Genomic DNA, 21,703 nt, shown 5'->3' with positions numbered 1-21,703 from the left:
AACGCATAACTTTATTCTTCTGAAGTCGCCTCGGGAGGAAACTTCAGATAACTTTGCAAAATGTTGGTTTTACCGCCAGTGATTTCAGTTATTTTCAATGGAGATGCAATGGGACAAATCTCCTCGTCAATCTCTTTATAGTATAGTATAAAAGTCGCTGCGATTAATAGTGGAATGTTTGCTGTATAGCAATCATTCACTGTGATTGGTTTCAAAAGTTTTGGCCATGAATCGGAATCGCTATGTGTGTTTTTGCCCTTAAAGCAACTGAGGGTAAGATGACAATGAGCAGGAGGCAGGACACTAAGCCAAAAATTAGGAGTCTCCTGCCTAGACTGGGTGGCCCATTGGGCCTGCAGCCTCAGGTGCCCCCCCAACACCATCCCCCGGGTTTTTTACATGATTTTCTGCTCTCCTTTGCCTCACCTTTTCCTCTCTAGCTTTCTCTACTGTCCCCTTCTCCCTTTATGCTCTGCTTCAACCTTATCTTCTTCTCATATGATCTCTTGTTGTCCCACTCCATTTCCCTCTTTAATACTCTACCATTCCTCCATACCAATTTTCCTTATCTTCATCCTCTCATGGTTTCCCTGTCTTTGTTCCTTTGTATCATAGTGTTCATTTACCCAACCCTGTTTATAGCAGTCTGGCCTTTAGACATTGCCATGCACGCAGGTGTAGGAGAGGCAGGTGCTTTAACCATAGTCTCTTCCTGTACCATCAGCGTTGGACAGCACACACGTAGCCGGAGTGCAGGGAACGGGTCTTTGCTGGCAGGGCTCAAAAGAGCTGGGGCCCACCAGTTTTTTTCCGGATGTCCAGTCGGGCCAGTCTGACCCTGTGTACCACTGCACCTCCAAAGTAACTATAATATTGGGATGTCTTTGCTTTTTCAGTGCCATTATATGCTGGGGGGTCACTGTGCCATTTTGCCTTTTTATACTGGGAGTCAGTATGCCATAATATGCTGGAGGTCTCTGTGCCACATGGGTATTGCTGTGCCATATTGCCTTATAAGGGGGGGTTGCTGTGCCATTATATGCTGGGGGTCATTGTGCCAGATTGCCTTTATATATTAGAATTCACTGTGTCAGATTGCCTTTATATACTGGGAGTCCTTGTGCCTTTCTATGTTGGGGGTAGCTGGGCCATATTGCCTTTATATACTACTATTATATGATTGGGCCACTTGGTAATATTGTCTGTATATAATGGGAATCACAGTGCAATTATGTCCTGGGGGGTCACTGTGCCATTATAAAATAACTTGTTTTAGGAGTATGAAAATTACAACACCTCATTACAAAAAACATATTCTATCCCTTAAACACATGAAAGAGAAACGAGTGTGCTGCTCTGCACTTGTGATAAATCATTAAATCATGCCGATATATTCCTTGAGACTGGCCAACAAGCAATAATTATTGTTTCTGGTCATATAATCAAGAGAGATCCCCTTTTACAGGCAATGTTCTGTGAAAACCAGCTTTGTCTGCAATACTACAGCTCACAATGAAGTCTGAGCAAGCAGCAGCTGCCTATAAGAAGGGATTTGGGGGGAAAGATGAATACCATTTCTCAAAAGAGCTCTTTCTTTCTAGACACGCAAGTGACATGAGGCCATCCCATGCAAATGGGGGGGAAAAGGAGATGTAATTATCAGCTGAGGAGGGGCGCTTTACAATAAGCACACTGGTGCTGTGTTATTACTAAAAAGCTTGTAATGCTTGAGAAGGTGAATTGATACATTTTGTCAGCCCCACACAGGGTCAATATAAAGCATAGATCTATAGAAGCATTGCCAGACCTAGCCTAGTGAAAAACCTAAATATCTTGTGTTAATGAATATGATACAGTCACATTGAAGTAATTTTAAGAAGAGCTGATTTGTGACTTGGTGGTTGGGCCCAGAGGAACTAACGGCACAGCAAGGACATGTGGGGAGGTGTTTGCAGGTAACCCATAAGTGTGTAAGTAGAAACCTGATGATTCCTATGTCAGTTTCTGTTGACCTTGGATACTTGGATAATCATGATTGTTGTGGGCACCACAAATATTGACCTCCACCAGACACTACAGGTTGTACTTGTGACAAACAAAGGAAAGGAAAAAGGAAAGGAATGTATAGCTGAATAAGACGGCGTCACTTGCACAAGGCGGAGACAATAATATTTAGCTGTGTTTTCCATCCTGCAGCCCTTCTGCCCTTGAACCAACAGCCCTGATGGACAGCTGAACTCATTCCCCCCATTGCCTGCTTAGCTCTCTCCCCCCCAGCTCTGGGGGAAGGGCAACTCCACTTGAACATCTGGTTAAGATATATATATATATATATATATATATATATATATATATATATATATATATATATATAAATATAATATATTTTCTGCATTACCCAGAGAGGCAGAGTTATCACAATACACTGTCTGTTCTATGATTGAATGCAGGAGCTGTTGACATAAAATAAACATATTCAGAATATCAACTTGTACAAGCCATACATAATGCATCAAATGCTATAATTAAGTATACAAAAAATATATAAATATATATATATATATATATATATATATATAAATATATATAAATGTTTTGTTTTTTTTACCCTTAGACATTTAAGGAAAAAAAGAGTATCAACAAGCAGCTCCCTGGCAGGGGCCACTCCAGGCTCTCTGTGGATGATAACTCCTTCATTTGCATTTCCCAAAGTAGAACTTGCTGATTCTAGCATAACAGCTGTTGTGAAAGCCTACAGACTGGTGGCTGGGAGGTGAGGGGTGAGCCCTGTGCAACATGTGCAGCCAGACAAGGCTCCTTCTCAGAAACAAAACAGCAGTTTCAGACTCCTTCAGTGACTGCTGCAGCCTCTCCTTTCAGAGCTCACAGTTTTCCTAGGCAATGGCTGCAAAAAAACAAAGATACATTATCAGCATGTTCCACCCAATCAAAGAGGCAGCCATATGGGGCACAAAGGCAATTTCTTGCTTATTTTAACCTTATTAAAGGCATATTTTCAAATTATTTGATACCATGAAGAAATTGCAAACAGAATAGCTTGGGGCTAAATGATAATTATGTCTTTTCCAAGAATATCCATCAGGGGACTCTCTACCTGTTACTACTCACAGACTGAGGGTGTTGGATTTGGGTATTTAGGGACAGATGAAGGGTAACAGGTTGGATATCACTGGTCTATGGACCAGCAAAGGAATCAGTGTTTGAAGAATGTACATATTTGTGATAGAACAAACCAGATTCTGGTTATTTTAAATAGACACCATTGTCTCTTGGTCTCTCTCACTTCTGCATAGTTGCACCTACAGGCCCGGATTTCCTTCTTCGCCCCCCCCTAGGCCTCCAAGTCCGTCAGCTTTCGCGTGCAAGTGTGCACACATGTGCCAGGTCGCTGGGGAGCTGCGGCTAGTGCCCCCTGAATGCGACTGAACATCATCCCGCCCAGGGGCGTAACTACAGAGGAAGCAGACCCTGCGGGTCCAGGAGGTACAGGGGGCCCCACGAGGCTCTCATTGATGAGCAATTTAAACATATATTGGTAAAACAGGACAAACAGGACAAACACTGGATATGTTGGGGGCCCTAAAATTAATTTGCTGTGGGGCCCAGCAACATCTAGTTACGCCACTGATGCCGCCCCTGAAATGTTGCCACCCTAGGCCAGGGCCTTTGTGGCCTTTCCACAAATATGAGCTTGTGCACCTTGGGCCATTGCGTCCATCCTGCCTCTTCTGCCGAATCAGGTGTTATTGCTATTGACACAACGGAACCCTGGAGCTACTAATGATCTTTTACAAAGACTGGGGGAATAAGTAGATCTTGTTTGTGCAGACTGCTCCGTCAGGGGTGCAGACATGCAGACAGGGTCCCTTCGCATCACTTGGATGTATACAGTGCTACTAAAACAGAGCCCAGAGACTAGAAGAAGGCGATAGACAAAGTGCAAAAAACTGTTTATCACGTATGGTTTTTGCACTTTGCCTTCATATAAGTAATTGATGCCCACTGTCACCTTGTAGTGCCAGTAATTCCAGGGTTCAACTTCCCACAGTGTACTGGGTGCAGCTCACCACAAGGCCAAAGCTGCATTATATGTAAAAAATAAAATGACAATTTTCTTCTGAAAATGTACTTTGCACACTGTACTTGTTGTCATAAATGACCCTTTAAATTGTAGAGTGCAACAAAATATGGTCTATAATGTTCACCCATCCCAAAGCACTGAATATGTTGATCCTGGATAAATCAAATAACCCCCTTTTGCCTCTCAGTGGGGAAAATCCTTCCTGATCCAGCATCAATTAGAACAGTTTATATGATTTATAAATACTAATCCAACAAATCGCTCATCACTCAGATTGTAGTGATCACTCATAACAGAAAGATAAATTTAGCTGAAGAAATCTGTAAGGGTCACTTAGGTTTCCTGTGTTTCTTCAAAAGAAATACCATCTCTTTTTTCCCCTAAAAAATATTGTCCTCCAGTACCATTTTCACTGGGTCATTATACTACCAGCCAATTGACACTGCACTACAGTAGAGGGGTTACAACTCTTACTGTATTATCACTCCACACCTTTAGTCAAGCAAAATAAAGTCTTGAACACTGGATACTTTTCCAATCTATTAACAAGGGATTGACCAATTTTAAATGGGAGTTTAATGTGTACTGTTGTGTAAAAATTTTATTTTTGTTGTGATTCCACAAAACATCTTCTAAGAAGATCCACCTTTGCAGGGAGAGGAAAGCCACCCTTCCTTCCTTTATTCTTCCTGATAAACATGGTGAGTCTAAAGCAATATTTTACCGCAGGATATTGCTGACTAAATGTTTTGACTCCCTGCCTTATGCTTGCGGAAAGCTCTTCTCTGACAAAATACCATTAGTATTGATGCAATTTGCAATGTTTTTTTTACCCAGAATGCAGCATCTCCCCCACAAGATGTGTTCTAGTTTTGTTGTGTAGAAATACATGCAACCAAGCTTGAAATTGAAGCCAAAAGATGTGGAGGTGCTGGCTCTAGGGTTGCCATTTGACAATAGGTGCATGTGATTCGGAACAGCTGGCACAGACCCAAATACTGTAAAGGGATTGTCAATCCAAAAAATATTTTTTGCCTAACAGAAGAAAACACAATTATAAGCAACTCTGCAATATACATTCAGGGGCGGACTGGGCCGGCGGAACACCAGTAAAAAATCTGGTGGGTCCTGCTCTCGTTGGCCCCACCAGCCCAGACCCTCTCCCTACCTGAATCCATCCCCTTCATCTGCTGCACAAGTATAACAATCTCATTATCAGTAGGGATGCCACCTTTTCTGGGAAAAAAATACCGGCCTTCCTATATACTTATCATTTATCCCTATTAATAACATTGGGATCAACCATAATTTTTACCGGCCATGCCGTTAAAATACCGGCCGGGTGGCAACCCTAGTTCAGGAACCTTGTTCAGCAATAGTACCTTTGGATGCACAGGTGGACCCTGTGGGTTCCGGTGTTCACAGACGCCCTTTTGGGGCCCTGGGCTTTCTGCTGCGGAAGCCAACAAGGAAGTGCGTAACAAGTCCATAAGCGAGGTACAGGCAGGGAACTAGAGAAGACGTAGTCAGAGTCAGGCGAAGAGTTCAAGGCAGGCGGCAGAAATTGTAGTCGAGGGTCAGGCAGAAGTCAAAACCAGTAATTCAAATAACAAACGCTTCGGCAGGAACAGTAAAACTGAAACCAGCTTGGGCACAGACAAAATGGAGGACTGGCCTTTTAAAGATGATTTGGTGTCAGAATTTCAAATTCGGCACCTATTCGTGACGTCACGATGCTCAGCGTTACGACACAGGCGACATGACACTCTGCGTCAACCAGGGGCCGAAACCGGAAGTGCAGAAGTGAGGAATCGTCTCACACCCAGTTGCCGCAAGAAAAAGGTATGCACAGGGAGAGGGGTTACTTCCTAAAGAGCCAATGGCAGATGATACTAGAGGAACATTGAATGAATAGCCCATGAAGCCAGGGGGCAAAAGACAGCAGACTACCACAATAAAAATATTTGAATAAAATAGCTGGGGTTTGGTTTCACAGGATGGGGGTAGAGGGGAGCCATTTCTTGAGAAGAGAGCAGGGGACATGCAATTAGGTCAACAACAGCTAGATGGCTGCTGGTTCATTTATGAAATGCTTACCCCTCAGTTGGGGTCCCAGACTTCATGAATTGCCAGAGGCTCCTCTGCTCTAACTCCAGCCCTGAGCACAGAACATATAAAATAAATTAAAGAATTGAAAGCAAGAGCAGCAAATAACAGATCACACCTATGATAACAGACGCAAGGCCGCACACCTACTTCTCACCACATCAGGTGCTTTTCAAGGTGAGACGAGATTACAGAGCAGCTGACGTAGAGTCGTACATAAAAAAACAATGACTAACCTCAGGCTTGAATCTCAGGGGTAACACATTTGTATGCTCTACATTTACAATATATTTGTGTTTGAAACCTGGAATTTAAGAATATTAAAGGGCCATTATTAATGTTCCCTCTAAGATGTACGCTTGTGCGTGTGAACACGAATTTTGAGGCCAGTGCACATAACAAATTGTGGTAAACACAAAGAACTTTATGTGAAAACACAAAATTTAATTTAAGTTTTAAAAAATGCGCACTCAAATTTAAAAAGTGCGCACAAAAGATTTTTTTTTGGTACACATAGCCAAGAAGGAATTAGAGGGAACATTGACCACTATATTTTAAAATTCCCCATTGAATTATTGTTAGTACGGGATAATAATTGCGCTGGCATAGATTTCTCATTACAGGTTATGAGAGAGCTTAGAGATATGTCCCTTTTATAGATTATTCAATTTAGAACCATGTAAACCATGCTATGCCCTCTGAACTGCTGTTCCACACTCCTTTCTTCTCGTAAGGAGGATTATAATAATGGGAAGAAGATTAGGAAGGACAATTGTATTTTAAAGGGACAGTAACATAACTAGAGGGGGGGCGGGCCCTGGTGTGTGACGCGCAGCCAGGCCCCCTGCACCCCTCCGTACGTGATTTTCAGGCCGGATTACAGTGGGGCGTGAGCTGCCGGGGGGCCCTGAGGGGGTGCGGGCCCTGGTAGTTACCAGTTACTATAAAGGGATACTGTCATGGGAAAAAATGTTTTTTTCAAAACGCATCCGTTATTAGTGCTGCCCCAGTCGAATTCTGCGCTGAAATCCTTTTCTCAAAAGTGGAAATAGATTTTTTAATATTTAATTTTGAAATCCGACATGTAGCTTGACATATTATCAGTTTCCCAGCTACCCCAGTCATGAGACTTGTGGTCTGATAAACTTCAGCCACTCTTTACTGCTGTACTGAAAGTTGGAGTGATATCACCCCTCCCTCCAACAGCCTAACAACAGAACAAAAGGAAGGTAACCAGAAAGCAAGTCAGTAAAGGTCAGCAGCTTATTGGCCCGTGTATGGGGCCCCTGACGGGCCCCATACACGGCCAGATCTCGATCGGATGGGACAAAAAATCCCGTCGGATCGCGGCCGCATCTGTTCGTTGATGCAGTCCCGCGATCCAATTGCCAGTTACCTAACACAAGATAACAGCTGCCTGGTAGATATAAGAACAGCACTCAATAGTAAAATCCAGGTCCCACTGCAACACATTCAGTTACATTGAGTAGGAGAAACAACAGCCTGCCAGAAAGCAGTTCCATCCTAAAGTGCTGGCTCTTTCTGAAAGAACATGACCTGAGATAACGCCTACACACCATATCATAACTAAAAAAATACACTTGCTGGTTCAGGAATGACATTTTATATTGTAGAATGAATTATTTGCAGTGTAAACAGTGTAATTTAGAAATAAAAACGTTGGCAAAATCCCTTTTAGGCTAAATATGCAAGCTGAGACAGTGCCATCTTAATAACAAAATACAATAAAACATTTTTAGAAATATCTAAAAGGGTTCTTAAGTAGGGGAGTCTATAGACAAGACAACAACCTTTTCAAAATTATAATTATTTATATGGCATTTTAGGTTTTCTATACATAGCACTACGCTTGACATACCAGGAGCTGCACAGGACTGAACTTGATGACCCGTGTCTTGTTTTAAACAACCGATACTATGATCTCTGCACAGTTTCTTAGAAAGGCCCCCTGTTTCAATTAGCAGTGTCAAGAAGACAGGTGTCAGGGAAGAGCTCATTTTTTCCTAGCTGTAAAATCACAGATGGAATTCTTAAAAAGCGGACAGAGACACAGCATTCCATTCTTCCCTAGAAGAGACTGTTCTATGTATAATAGCAGCAGGTGGAACTATCAGAACAGATATACATTCAGAAAGCAATAAATGATCTAAGGAAACAAAGGTTATTATATTGCCTTATGTGTCTACTTCTAATTTTTTTTATTATATCATAAATACAAGATTATTATACCATTTTGAAGGTGCTCTTGGAAAAGAAGTAGAGCTTTATTTAATTCATTTTAGCACCTTTGTGTCAAATATTTTGTTGAGCGTTTTAAAGTAGCTGAAGAAACTTCTGTCACAGCGCTCAAGTGGGTTATTTAAAAACACCAACAGATTACATGGAAAATCCCAATGAAGCATTTATAGATAGTATCAGTTAATGAATAGCTTTTTAGTGCAGGGGTGTCACACACTTGAGGCTCGGCAGCTGTTAGTTCTACAATTCCCAGCATTCCACAAGGACTTTCAGTAGCTGCTAAAGGCAGGAGGGATGTGAGACTCCTAGAGCAGTAGTTTAAGATGACTCATCCGGGCCTCCCTAGGACAAAAAACATCTTTGGGCCCCCACCCAATGACCTGCTGGCTCAGCTGTAACACATACCACCTAGTGTCCGGACACATTCTTGCCAGTTCATTTGCCACTAGATGGCTAGGATCAAGGATGCATGGTGGACCCGTACAGCAGACCCGGCTAGGGGGTCCAGGCACCTATCTGCCCTGGGCTCCCCTGGGTAGTTGCACAACTACCCTGGAGCCTTTTACCCTTAACAAAAATCACAAGGCCTCTGAATAAGTGGGTTAATTCAGAGAGACATACCAACCAATTAGAAATACCATACCATATGGCAGGTGATAAGAACAGGGCCCCATCACAACCTGCATCTTCTATGTGCTGAAGGTAGCCTTGGTTTTATGGCTTTCAGTCAGTCTGTATTGTGCTGGCTTATCTCTACCTCATTATTATTTTAATATAATCCTATCTCTGAATATATTGTTAAATACGATATGTTAATAATTGGACAACAATTATGTAGTCAGGGCTCTCAGATTATATAGTCAGGGGCCAGGCACTGCCAGTTTTGGCACACCAATGTATTTTATATGCTCACAGCCTGCCCTTATGTCTCCACATCATGTTATTTATTGACATGTGGATATTCTAATATTCTGGTCACAGGTTGCTTTTAACCCTAACAGTGGGTTACAGTGCAGTTTTTTTTATCTTACACCCAGTCCAGGGTGGGGGTAGCTCCAACAGGGTAGATTAAATAGATGAACTTGCCCACTTTTCATTAGAAGAGTGATCGTAAACCCAAATATATAATTTTGCTTAAAGGGATTTTGTCATGATTTTTATGATGTCCTTTTTATTTCTAAATTACACTGCAAATAATTCACTTTACAATATAAAATTAAATTCTTGAACCAGCAAGTGCATTTTTTTTAGTTGTAATATTGGTGTGTAGGCGCCATCTCAGCAGGGTCGGCCTGGAGCCTTGGCGGCCCACCGGGGCTGCAAACCTAGGGCCCTCCTAGCAGTCCCCAGGACCCCTTCCAACCTCCAATTCCAAGTGGCCCTCAACGATTGTATGTGCAGACAAGGCGACACATGCACATGGCTGCACTGTGCGTGCATACGCAGACACGTCACGCCGGTTTATTTCTTTATGTGCCAGCCGGGGGAGCAGGTCATGGCGGCGCTGCACGCATATACCCGTACCCGTCACTCCGGTTTATTTACTTAGGGGGCCAGCTGGGGGAGCAGGTCTGGGCCAGCGGGGGCCCATGAGGGCCGGGGCCTACCGGGTTTTTTCCCGGTATCCCGCCAGCCCAGTCCGACACTGCTTCCCGGGTCATTTTGCCTGGTCATGTGCTTTCAGAAAGAGCCAGCACTTTAGGATGGAACTGCTTTCTCCTACTCAATGTAACTGAATGTGTCGCAGTGGGACCTGGATTTTCCTATTGAGTGCTGTTCTTAGATCTACCAGGCAGCTGTTATCTTGTGTTAGGGAGCTGCTATCTGGTTACCTTTCCATTGTTCTGTTTTTAGGCTGCTGGAGGGGGGGGTGATATTACTCCAATTTGCAGTACAGCAGTAAAGAGTAACTGAAGTTCATCAGAGAACAAGTCAAATGACTGGGGGCAGCTGGGAAACGGACAATATGTCTAGCCCCATGTCAGATTTCAAAATTAAATATAAAAACTTCTGTTTGCTCTTTTGAGAAATGGATTTCAGTGCAGAAGTCTGCTGGAGCAGCACTATTAACTGATGTGTTTTAAAAAAACATTTATTCCCATAACAGTATCCCTTTAATAAAAGCAACTGTCCAACATACAGTAATTACAAATTAATTACACTGATTTTGAAAAGCATATTTGTGCAATACTATTCCTCATTGTTCATCCTTAAATCATCATTCGTCTGTACAGATGGAAAAATTGGTATGTTGATGCCTGCCAGTTGGTATGTATCAAAGCAGATCAAGTGACAGGTTCCATAACTCCCTTCTACCCCCTATGCACTCCAGAGCAATTTGCCCGTCAGCATGTGTGCCTGCTTTGTATAGAAGTGGGTAATGAATGTAATTATTCCTAGGTGTTTTTAGTTTTACTCTGTCCCCAGACATCTATTCATTCTTTAATTTATAACTTCTACAGTGTTAGTGACATGTTCATCCTAAATCAGTCTGTATCCCATCAATCACGGGGACAGGTGCACAAATGGCACAAATAGCCTTCAGGCACCTTCATGACGAACAAAGTGAAATAACCATTGGATTCAACGTCCTTTTGTTTTCAGAACCATATCATCTTACATTCCTTGGTTCTTAGAAAATCACGTTTATAACAATGTTCTAACCCAGGGTTCCCCAACCTTTTGAACCTGTGAGTAACATTCAGAAGTAAAAGGAGTTGGGGAGCAACATTGGCATGAAAAATGTTCTTGGGTGCCAAATACAGGGAGGCCCCCCCCTCTCCGATGCACCTCTTGGTGCGTATGCATGGAGGCGCTCATTCGCGAACAGCACCACGCACATGCACTGACGCGCCGTAAAAAAAATAATTTTTTTTTTTGTAGAAAGAGGTCTTCCGGAGAAGGGATCTGGCCCGGCGGTGGCCCATGAGGGTCAGGCCCACCAGGTTTTTTCGCGTTGTCCCGCCAGGCCAGACCAACACTGGCCAAATAAGTGCTGTGATTTGGCCATTTGGTAGCCCCTATGTGGATTGTAAGCCAACATTGAGGCTCTTTTTGGCAGTGCACCTACTTTTTATACAACCAAAATGTGCCTCCAAGCCCGAAATTCAAAAAGAAGCTCCTGCTTTGAGGCCACTAGGAGCAACATCCAAGGGGTTGGAGAGCAACATGTTGCTCACGAGGTACTGGTTGGGGACCACTGCTCTAACCATTCCTTTTGTATTTAATAAGAGATTTCAAACAATGCAAATGCATCTTGATTAATTGCAGTTAGTAGTCATAACTGCCAGATCAGATTCAGGGAAGGGCAGAAAGATGTATTGTAAAGGGTCATTTACAAACAAAGCTGCAAATGTGGATTAACTTAAATTGCCACAAATGTTGATGCCATTCATTAAAGGTACTTGTGTCCAAACACTCTCTTTGCACTAACGTATTGTTACACTGAGTGCCACTGTGTCCATCTTGCCTCTACTGCTGAATTAGTTGCACCCAGTGTTGGACTGGGATGCCAGTGGACCACCAGAAAACCTTAGATCATGGGCCCACTTCCCAAACTTTTATTCCTCCTCTCCTCCCTCAACCTCTTTTTTCTCCTAGTCTTTTATATCTACTTGCTATATTCTTTCATTATTAAGCATTTTTCCCCATAAAGAAATAGGGCATGACCATGAAATAGACCAAATGTTTAGAAGCACTGACACATGGGCCCACCGGGAGTATTCCTGGTATCCCTGTTGACCTGTCCGACACTGGTTGCACCTACTGATGTAGAGTAGCCCCTGAGCTATCATCACTAGGGTTGCCACCCAGCCGGTATTTTACTGGCCTAGCCGGTAAAACACCTGCCAAGGCCGAGGCCGGTATTACAAATTTAATGGCAATGTAGTTGCCGGTAATTTGCAATTACCTTAAGAAAAAGCCCTTGGCCTGCCCCCAATTCGCTCAGTACTTACCGGGTTTTTTTCAGGTTTCTGTCCATCGTGCATGGACCACCCCTATTTGTTGCCGCCCCCACCAGCTGATAAAATTTTTCAGGAACGGTGGCAACCCTAATCACCACCCAGGACATGGCAGTAATTACAGGGTTCCCAAAGCAGGTTGTGTCAGGAACAGCAGACTTGTGCCAAGGGCTGGAACTAGGGGTAGGCAGTAGAGGTACATGCCTAGGGTGCAACAGAGTTTTGGCCCATCTGTTGTCTAGACTCTGCATGCATCTCTGTATGCGCAAGATTTGGAGAGCAAAATTTGCTGTGTTTTCAGGGGGTGTGAGAAGAGGTGCTGATGGGTCTGTTAGGGGCTTGTCTTGGGAGCCCCAAATTGTTAGCCCGGCACTGCTTGTGCCAAAAGAATCACAACATTATGCCATTATATTGTCATTTTGGAAGTAACACAATCAACACTCTGAAAACGTGCAACTGATATGGGAAAATTTAAATGCACCGTTACATTTGTTTTGATGCATCGGATGCAACTTTCTGCATGGCAGTGTTTCATGCTGGACAACTCTGCATTGTGGTTAAAACACATGCCAATTTATGTCAGAAAATTGCATTTTGCACACTGCACTGATTGATAAATGACCCTTGTACTAGAGTCCTGCCCGACCCTCAAAACCTGCCGACCTGCGGCTATACCCGCACCTGGAACTTCTACCTGCAACCCGCAGGTTTTTGTGGGTAACCCACGGGTACTCGACCTGCTAAATTTCTATATTAACCTGTTAAATGCCCCCTTTTCAGTGCATTACAGGAGCTCCCATACTTTACCCCATTCCCCTTTTAACACCCTATCAAAACTTAGTAAAACAAATATTAAAAATGTGCAAATATATCAATCAGCTGGACTGCCATATGTTGGACATATTGGTGCCTTCCTGCTTTGCCAGGGGGCCCTTTATGGCTAAATTTAATCCAGTCAATCAATCTCATCTGTTTAAAACGGAAAGGTGACAGCAACCTGTAAGCCCAGATGTTTACTTTCAAAACAGGCAGCAGAGATATGGATAAGCCTTTTCAAATGTTTGTCCAATATAAAATGTCAACATTAACTGTTAATCAGTTGTTATGGGTTACTGAACCAAGCAAATGTTGCTCATGTCACAAACTCCAACATGAGTAATTTTAAAGGTTCACATCTTGATACTAGTTTTGATTCTGGATCAGAGAATGTGGCTGCTCAGCAATGACGTTATATTTATTTGTTGAACATTCCAGTCCAATAATTACTTTCTTTATGTGATAATGGAAGAAAAAACCTTTGCACTGCTGCACCAGGATACGATACATTTGTACACAAAAGTTTTGTATATTGACTAAACTCCTTCTGCTGTAACCAACACCCAACTGACTGCTTTCAGCATTAGATACCTTGGGGGTGAAACAAAAGAAACAACATCATAAATATTAACTCTTTATGTAACTAAAGACTAAATATGTGTATTGAACATTCTTAGTATCTTGCCTTTAATTTACAGGGTTTTTATTTTAAATGGAGGTTTCATCTTTTTTATAACTTATATTGGCCATTTCTAAGACTTTTATTATTGGTATTTGCATGGGTATTGAAATATTACCATTACTCTTCTGCCTGTTTCCAGCATGCAGCTGAAAAAGATTTGACTGTTTGTTGTCACTGACCAACCAAAAAACAGATAGTTTAAATGTTATTCTTATTTTTAATTGCTTATTGTTTTGCCTAATCATCAGTTGAAATTTAGACCCTGAAAGGTGCAGAAAATATTTTTAAATTTTTCATTCAAGCACAAAAACTACTAAGGGGGCTGGCTGATTTATCAACATTCCGATTTTTATGTAATTTGGGGGTTTTTTTGTGCTAAAACAAAATTTAGAAATTTACTAATGGCAGTAATTACAGGAGTGTACAAATTCAGCATCAAAAAGCTGATGCCAAAAACAACAGAAACTATTAGCCTTGCTCCTATCACACGATCCGGAAAAGGCGTTTGACAGAATCCATAGGGATTATATTAAATACACGGTTGAAAAATTCCAGCTGGGAACCACAATCACTAAAGCTATACTATACTCCACCCCCAAGGCTGAAGTAAATGCGTTGAGGATCCTGTCAAACATCATATTCATCACAAATGGGACTAGACAGGGGTGCCCATTATCCTCTCTCATTGTGCATTAATGGCCCAACCACTCCCTAGCTTGCAAAATTCGGATGAACAATAATATCACAGGAATACCTATACAGATGGGCCCACAGACTACTGGCCTTTTCCTGGATGATACCATCCTTTACCTTACAAACCCCCATTTATTTTTGCCCAACCTGTCAAAAGAATTGACAGTTTTTTATCATATATCTTGGTATAAAATCAACCCAAGCAAAACTCAATTTTATTTACGCCAATATACCACCACAAGAATTACTGCACCTCAGAACTTTGCATTTAAATAGAGGAAAAACACCATTACATACTTTGGACTCAAATTACTGAAAGACCAGGAACTTTTGTTCAAACTGAATAAACTACCTTTACAAAAAGCTCTCCAGTTAGATTTCTAAAAGTGGAAGAAGCAGAACATATCTTGGTTAGGCAGAATCGTGATTGCTAAGATGAATGCACTCCCAAGTATACTATGTTACTTCTGAACAATCCAAATAAAACCCATGCCATGATAAATCAGAACTATGCAAACACAAATTAATAACTTTATTTGGATGGGTAGGAAACCTCAAACAGCAGCTGAAGTGACCAGGGGTCCCTAATTTGTTGTATTATTACAGAGCTTCATTACTAGAAACTGCTGTTAGGACAGTGGCGGAACTACCGGGGGAGCAGGGGGTGCGAGCGGGCCAGGGCCCGCACCCCCTCAGGGCCCCCCGGCAGCTCGCACACTACTCAGTTCTGCGGCTGTTTCCGGCCGTACGGAGGGGGGCGGGGCCCGGCTGCACGTCCCGCGCCAGGGCCCGCCCCCCTCTAGTTACGCATCTTTGTTAGGATGCATAGCCCTAGTTGCCAAAGGAAATGGTTGGATACTGAATCACGTGTCTTACATAACTTGACATTACCACAGCTACTGTAATTTGGATACCTACCAAGAACAGACCAAAAGATTTACCATTGCCGCCACAATTAAAGTTTATCATTTCAAACTGGGACACACTTAATCAAAATGGAGAACTAGGCCGGTTCCCTTCACTACTCACAGCTCTGTCCAGCTTGCCGCAGCTGCTACAGGACCTTCCGTTGCAAAACTGGTTTGACAAAGGCATCACCACAATTTCAGATCACTACTCGATTAAGATATATCGGACATTTCCGGAACTTCAGGTGAAATTCAATCTCTATAGGAAAGAACAATTTACATATCTTAGAAAAGCTCCAACTAACTAACATGGAACACCTATGTAAAACAGGTGGGAGTGTTGAAGGAATCCTCTGGGACTGCTACAGTTTTTTACTGGCACTCCCACTGGATTACAAGCATTCATATATGCTAAAGTCGGAACAGGATTTACTGATCAATGGAAAATATCACTGCACTGCACCACCAGATGCACACACCACCTGGAATCCTACAAGAGATTGCTCTATAGATGGGACCTATTTATCTTTTTTCCATATTAATAACAATGGGATCAACTATCATTTTTACCGACCAGGCCGGTAAAATACTGGCCAGGTGGCAACCCTAATCTCAATATTTTCTGCTACAAACTCCGATCAAATCCGCTTGGGTTGGGTTGCGATAATTTATTATTACATTTTCCCATAAATTTGCTTTTCGTATTTTTTTGTATTTTTAACCCGATTTTTGCCGAAAACGCTGAAAACTTTGGGGTATTGCACGAAACCCAGCTCACATCAAAAAAACATTGGGACTTCTCCAATTGCAACCTCGACAAGTCTCAGATGCAGGATTTTCAGATTCGGACTTTTCCATCCTCGGGGTTTAATAAATTCGAAAAGATTTGTGATTTTTTAAGTCAGATTTTATAAAAAAGAAAAAAATCTCAAATTTTTCGTGATTTTTGCATTCAGAGTCTAGTAAATAACCCACATAGTTCATCACAACTAAAAATGAAGCATCTACTTATAACTATTGCTAATAAATGACAAACATGGTGCCCTAATGGTTATTATGTTTTGGGTTTTGTCTCTATTTCTTAGTATTTTGTTCTATTTCATTGCTTTTTATTTCCGTTTACATTGTAATGTACATGCCACAACAGCAAGTGGTTTTGATAACCACATAAGATTGTCACAATCTGAAACTACCAACTGTAATTGTTTATTTTGCTACGGATGTTAGTTCCACTTCAATTGTTTGAAACTATTCTTCTGATATACTGTATATACAGTAGATACAAAACTCCGGGAATGCAGTCTATATCTTGGTACATACAAACGCATAACATTTGGTGCAAAATAGACAACCCTGTGTGGTATACAATGGCTGGGATCACAGTAGCTAAAACCAGTTAAGATGTGAAATGTTTTCACTGACAACTGATAAGAACAAGGTTTGCCAAGACACACATATTTCCATATTGAAACTGACACAGAAGATTCTGATCTCAGTTTAGGTAAAACCCTCATCAAGCCCTTTCTCTAGTCTAGAGAATTAAATGTATTCTCTTAATTCAATTTAATGTATTTCCTTAAAACTACCCATAAGCATAAAGTATATATCTGCCCAACCCGAACTACTATAATGGTTTCCCACAATTCATACTACAGATATGGGATCCGTTATCCGGAAACCTGTTATCAAGAAAGCTTTGAATTACAGAAAGGCCGTCTCTCTCTCTCCCGTAGACTCCATTTTATCCAAATAATCCACATTTTTAAATATATTAGCTTTTTCTCTGTAATAGTAAAACAGTATCTTGTAATTAGGGATGCATCAAATCCAGGATTCGGTTCGGGATTCTGCCAGGATTCTGCCTTTTTCAGCAGGATTCGGCCGAATCCTTCTGCCCAGCCGTTCAGAATATGCAAATTAGGGGCAGGGAGGGAAATCGCGTGATTTTTTGTCACAAAACAAGGAAGTAAAAAATATTTTCCCCTTCCCAACCCTAATTTGCATATGCAGATTAGGATTCGGTTCGGTATTCGGCCGAATCTCTCGCGAAGGATTCGGGTTTTCAGCAGATTCCAAAATAGTGGATTCGGTGCATCCCTACTTGTAATTGAACCAAGCTATAGAAAGATATAATTAATCCTTATTGGAAGCAAAACCGGCCTATTGGGTTTATTTAATGTTTACATGATTTTCTATTAGACTTAAGGTATGAAGATTCAAAATATAGAAAGATCTGTTATCCAGAAAACCCCAGGTCCCGGGCATTCTGGATAACAGGTCCCATACCTTCACTTTCTGTAAGATCAGCGCTTGGAAGTATACTTTCAACCTACTTGTACCCAGTTTGGATGGTAAAACAGTGCAACTTTATGTTTATGATGGAGAAATGTTGCCCCATACTTTATGGATTTGCCAACGACCCCATACATCACCCAACTTAGTTTTTGTCTGAGCTGACAACTATGGTGTGATTAGTTTGGGCCCTCACATGGGGATTAATGTCACCCAGTTTTTTGGCATATACTCCCCAAATTGGTTCATTTGGTTTAGCACAACTAGCTGCTACTGACCTGCTGGCAGCTTCTTGAGTGTGCGACCGCGGTAAGCTAATGGTTAACTTACCGCGGTCACACACTCAGGAAGCCGCCAGCAGGTACGAGGACTGTATAGACGCCCCAGGAGTGACAGGCAAGACCGAGCTGCAGCAAGATGATTCATCATGGTCCTTACAGCACACTCAAGACAAGATAGAAGCCTCCAGAGTCCAGCTGCAGCAGGTGAGAGGGCTATAGATGTGGATGTGACAAATTTTAATGATGTCTATAGCCCTCGCCTTTACCTGCTGGCGGCTTCTTGAGTGCTCTTGGCGCTCTCTCACTTCCCCTCCCTGAGAGAGTTCAAAGAAAAGAACAATCACATCATAAATTGTAATTATTTACGCTGTGCAATTATGGCTATGCAAGCATTTGTAGAAAGATTCAGCCAGTTCAGAAAGGAAAAAAACACTCTGTCCTTCCCTGTCACACCACTGGACATCGACCCATCCCTGCATTCACAGGGATAAGTCAACCCAATCTTGAAATTGAACTGGGCAGACATAGCGGGTAAAAACTTATGGGTGTCCAAGTTCAGAAGCCTGACAGCGGATCTTGAAGAAATCTCCCGTCAGAAGGCAACTCTTGCTAAAGAGCACAAATGGAATGATATTAAAAACCTCCCCAAATCCAAAGTTTTTGAAACATGGAGTGCCATTCCCGACACGTATATGAACATGAAAAAGTATGCATTTGGAGTCCTGTCCATCTTTGGCTCAACATACTTATGCGAGCAAGTTTTCTCGAACATGAACTTCATAAAATCCAAATATCACTCCCGCCTCACAAATAAGAGCCTGCAGTACTGTATAGAATATACGCTGTCCCTCAGCTCCCAGGCAGTGAATAAGTAAAGCACGCTTTCTAGCAGCAGAAATCTCCCCTTGGTCAGCAGCAATAATGTAATTTTTAAACATACTGATCCAAGCAGTAAAAAGTATGGAAGGCTCACCAGGGTTTGGAAGAAAAGGTGCAGGTTGCTGCAGACGTAGAAGAGCCATCCTTGTCGCCATTTGTTATGTTTGGGTAGCCGAGGATGAGGAGAGTATAACAGTGCTTTATTAGCAGAGTCATGCAGGCATTACACAACAGTAACTTTCACTTTTTAAGCTGTCCAGGAAGTATGCACAGTAAGTCTGAGCACAGTGACATCTACAGGCCATTTGTATAAACACCACACTATTATTGTCTGAAAGCAAACTAACCATTGTTACTGGCAAAGTTAATTGCATCATGCTTACTCTTTCTTCTCTGTATATATGTTTTCAAACTTAATAAACTACCGAATTAAAGAAAAAAAAAAAAAAAAAAAGGTTGCTGACCCCTGCTCTGGAACAATAAACCACTACTATAACTAGAAGTTGTGTGGTGTTTGCTTTATTTGTTTTTTTTAAATTCCTGCAACAATGACTCTCCAATATCTAGAAAACAGAGACAGTTACTCAGTCTAGGAGATTATGTTAGACACTAGTCCGCTTTTAAATCAATCGATTATTTACCTCATCTGAACTTCTCAGGATAGCCTGTGACTTGACCGCCACCCTTCAGGCTAAATTTCTAATCCAGGGATTGCAAATCCCCTCTGCATGGTGCCTGCTCTCTGGATGTATGTTTATTTATTAGATTGTGGAGGTTTTCTGGGGACAGTGCAAACAGAATCTTGGCCATGGCTCAGCATGTAATGTCCTTACCTAGTATGACTGCAAGGAGTTCACAAGAGTGTCCTAAGGGCAGGAGCAGCGCCTACAATTCCAAATACAAGATACAATGGTACTCATGCAAAGATCCACAAACACTGCTGTACTCAGACCGGAAAAAAGCAGCAGTCTTAACACCCCTACTGTCAGGGAGCCGGGAGCTCCCTCCAGGGAGGTAGTCAGAATCAAGGAGGAAGCCCTCTTGAGGGTGCAAGGTCGCGGTATCCAAAGGGTTAAGCAAGATACAAGGTCAAAGTCCAGGCAAGAGTTCAATGGCAGGCAGATCAGGATCAAATAACAAGAGTCCAGGCAGGGTGTCAAAACCAAGGCAGGAGCAGGAATCAGGATTCAGGAATCAGGAATACAGGAACCCAGGTTCAGGGTAGCAAAACCTATTCTTGGGCGCCCTTCTGGTGTCCTGGGCACCCTTTTATAGTTGAGTTTGGCGCCATAGTGACGTCACTGGCGTCCTTAGGCCGGCGTGCTTGCGCCGGCGTGTTTGCGCATGCGTGTTTACGCCTGCGTCAGCGTTGTGGCTCTGGCGTCCCAGTGTCCACGTGGGCCGACTGGGCGTGGACATTTTGGATTCTTCGCCGCCGGGAGCAGACGCGTCCCTTCATGCTCCCGGCGGCCTTGACACCTACCTGTCCTTCAGTGCATTGCAAATATTAAGCAAATGCATGCCTAAGGCATGGTAACAGACCGATCACCACTCAGAATCACTCATTTTGGCCTCACATCCCATAAGGCTTTTTTTATCAACCTAAACCTTTTTTCACAATGTATGTAAATTATCTATGTTGGCTAAAAGCCTATTCTGTTGTGAGGAAAGAAGCTGTTGCAGAAATGTGGAACAAAAAGAGCCACGAAATAAAATTCCGGCTAAATACTCCACCACGTATACAAGCTTCTCAACAAGTAATTGACAAGTTGATTTAGAAGAAATCATGAATGATTGCCTTGATCGTGAAGTCAGTGTCTGCCGTATATAATTTAATAAAAAAACAGAGAAAAAGATGTTTAAAGGGTGAAAGATGACAACGATACCCTATAGCTCTTATTAAAGGGGTTTTACACCTTTGAGTCAACTTTTAGGGGTAGATTTATCAAGGGTCACATTTGGAAGTAATGGGAATTTTTTTTGAACTCCCATAACTTCGAAATTCGAAGAAAAAAAGACCAACCAAAATGTTTTAACAAAAATCTAAGTTTTTTTTGCGGGTGAATAGGCGTTACTTCGATCGTTTGAATCGTAGTTGTATTCGATTGAATTGGATATTTGATTGATATTTAAAAAAAAAACAAAACTTTGATTTCTCAAAGTCCACCAATTGACTCCAATTAGGTTATAGGAGGTCCCCCATAGGCTAAAACAGCAATTCGACAGGTTTTAGATGGCGAATGGTCAAAGTCGAAGTTTTAAAGAGAGTAAACATTTTTTCAAATTCAAATCTAATTTTGGCCTTTTCGAAGTACACAAAAATAGCTTGAAATTCAAATTTTTATTACTTTGAATTTTTACTTCGACCCTTGATAAATCTGCCCCTTAGTATTATGTAGAGAGTGATAATCTGAAACAATTTGCAACAGTTTTTTTGTGGTTTTTGACTTATTTCACTTTTTATTATGCAGCTCTCCAGTTTGCAATATCAGCAATCCGGTTGCTAGGGTTCAAATTACCCCAGCAACCATACATTCATTTGAATAAGAGACAGGAACATGAATAGGAGAGGCCTGAAAAAAAGATGATTAATAAAAAGCAGCAATAACGATACATTTGTAGGATTACAGAGCGTTTTTTAGATGGGGGTCAGTCATTTGAAAGCTGGGAAGAGACAGAAGAAGAATGCAAATAATTGTAAGTGGAGGCTATGGTTGCCAACT

This window comes from Xenopus laevis, chromosome 6L (genome assembly GCF_017654675.1).
Source record: "Xenopus laevis strain J_2021 chromosome 6L, Xenopus_laevis_v10.1, whole genome shotgun sequence".
Lineage (NCBI taxonomy): Eukaryota > Metazoa > Chordata > Amphibia > Anura > Pipidae > Xenopus > Xenopus laevis.
The sequence above is the reverse complement of the archived record's forward strand: the minus strand, read 5'-3'. Positions refer to the sequence as shown.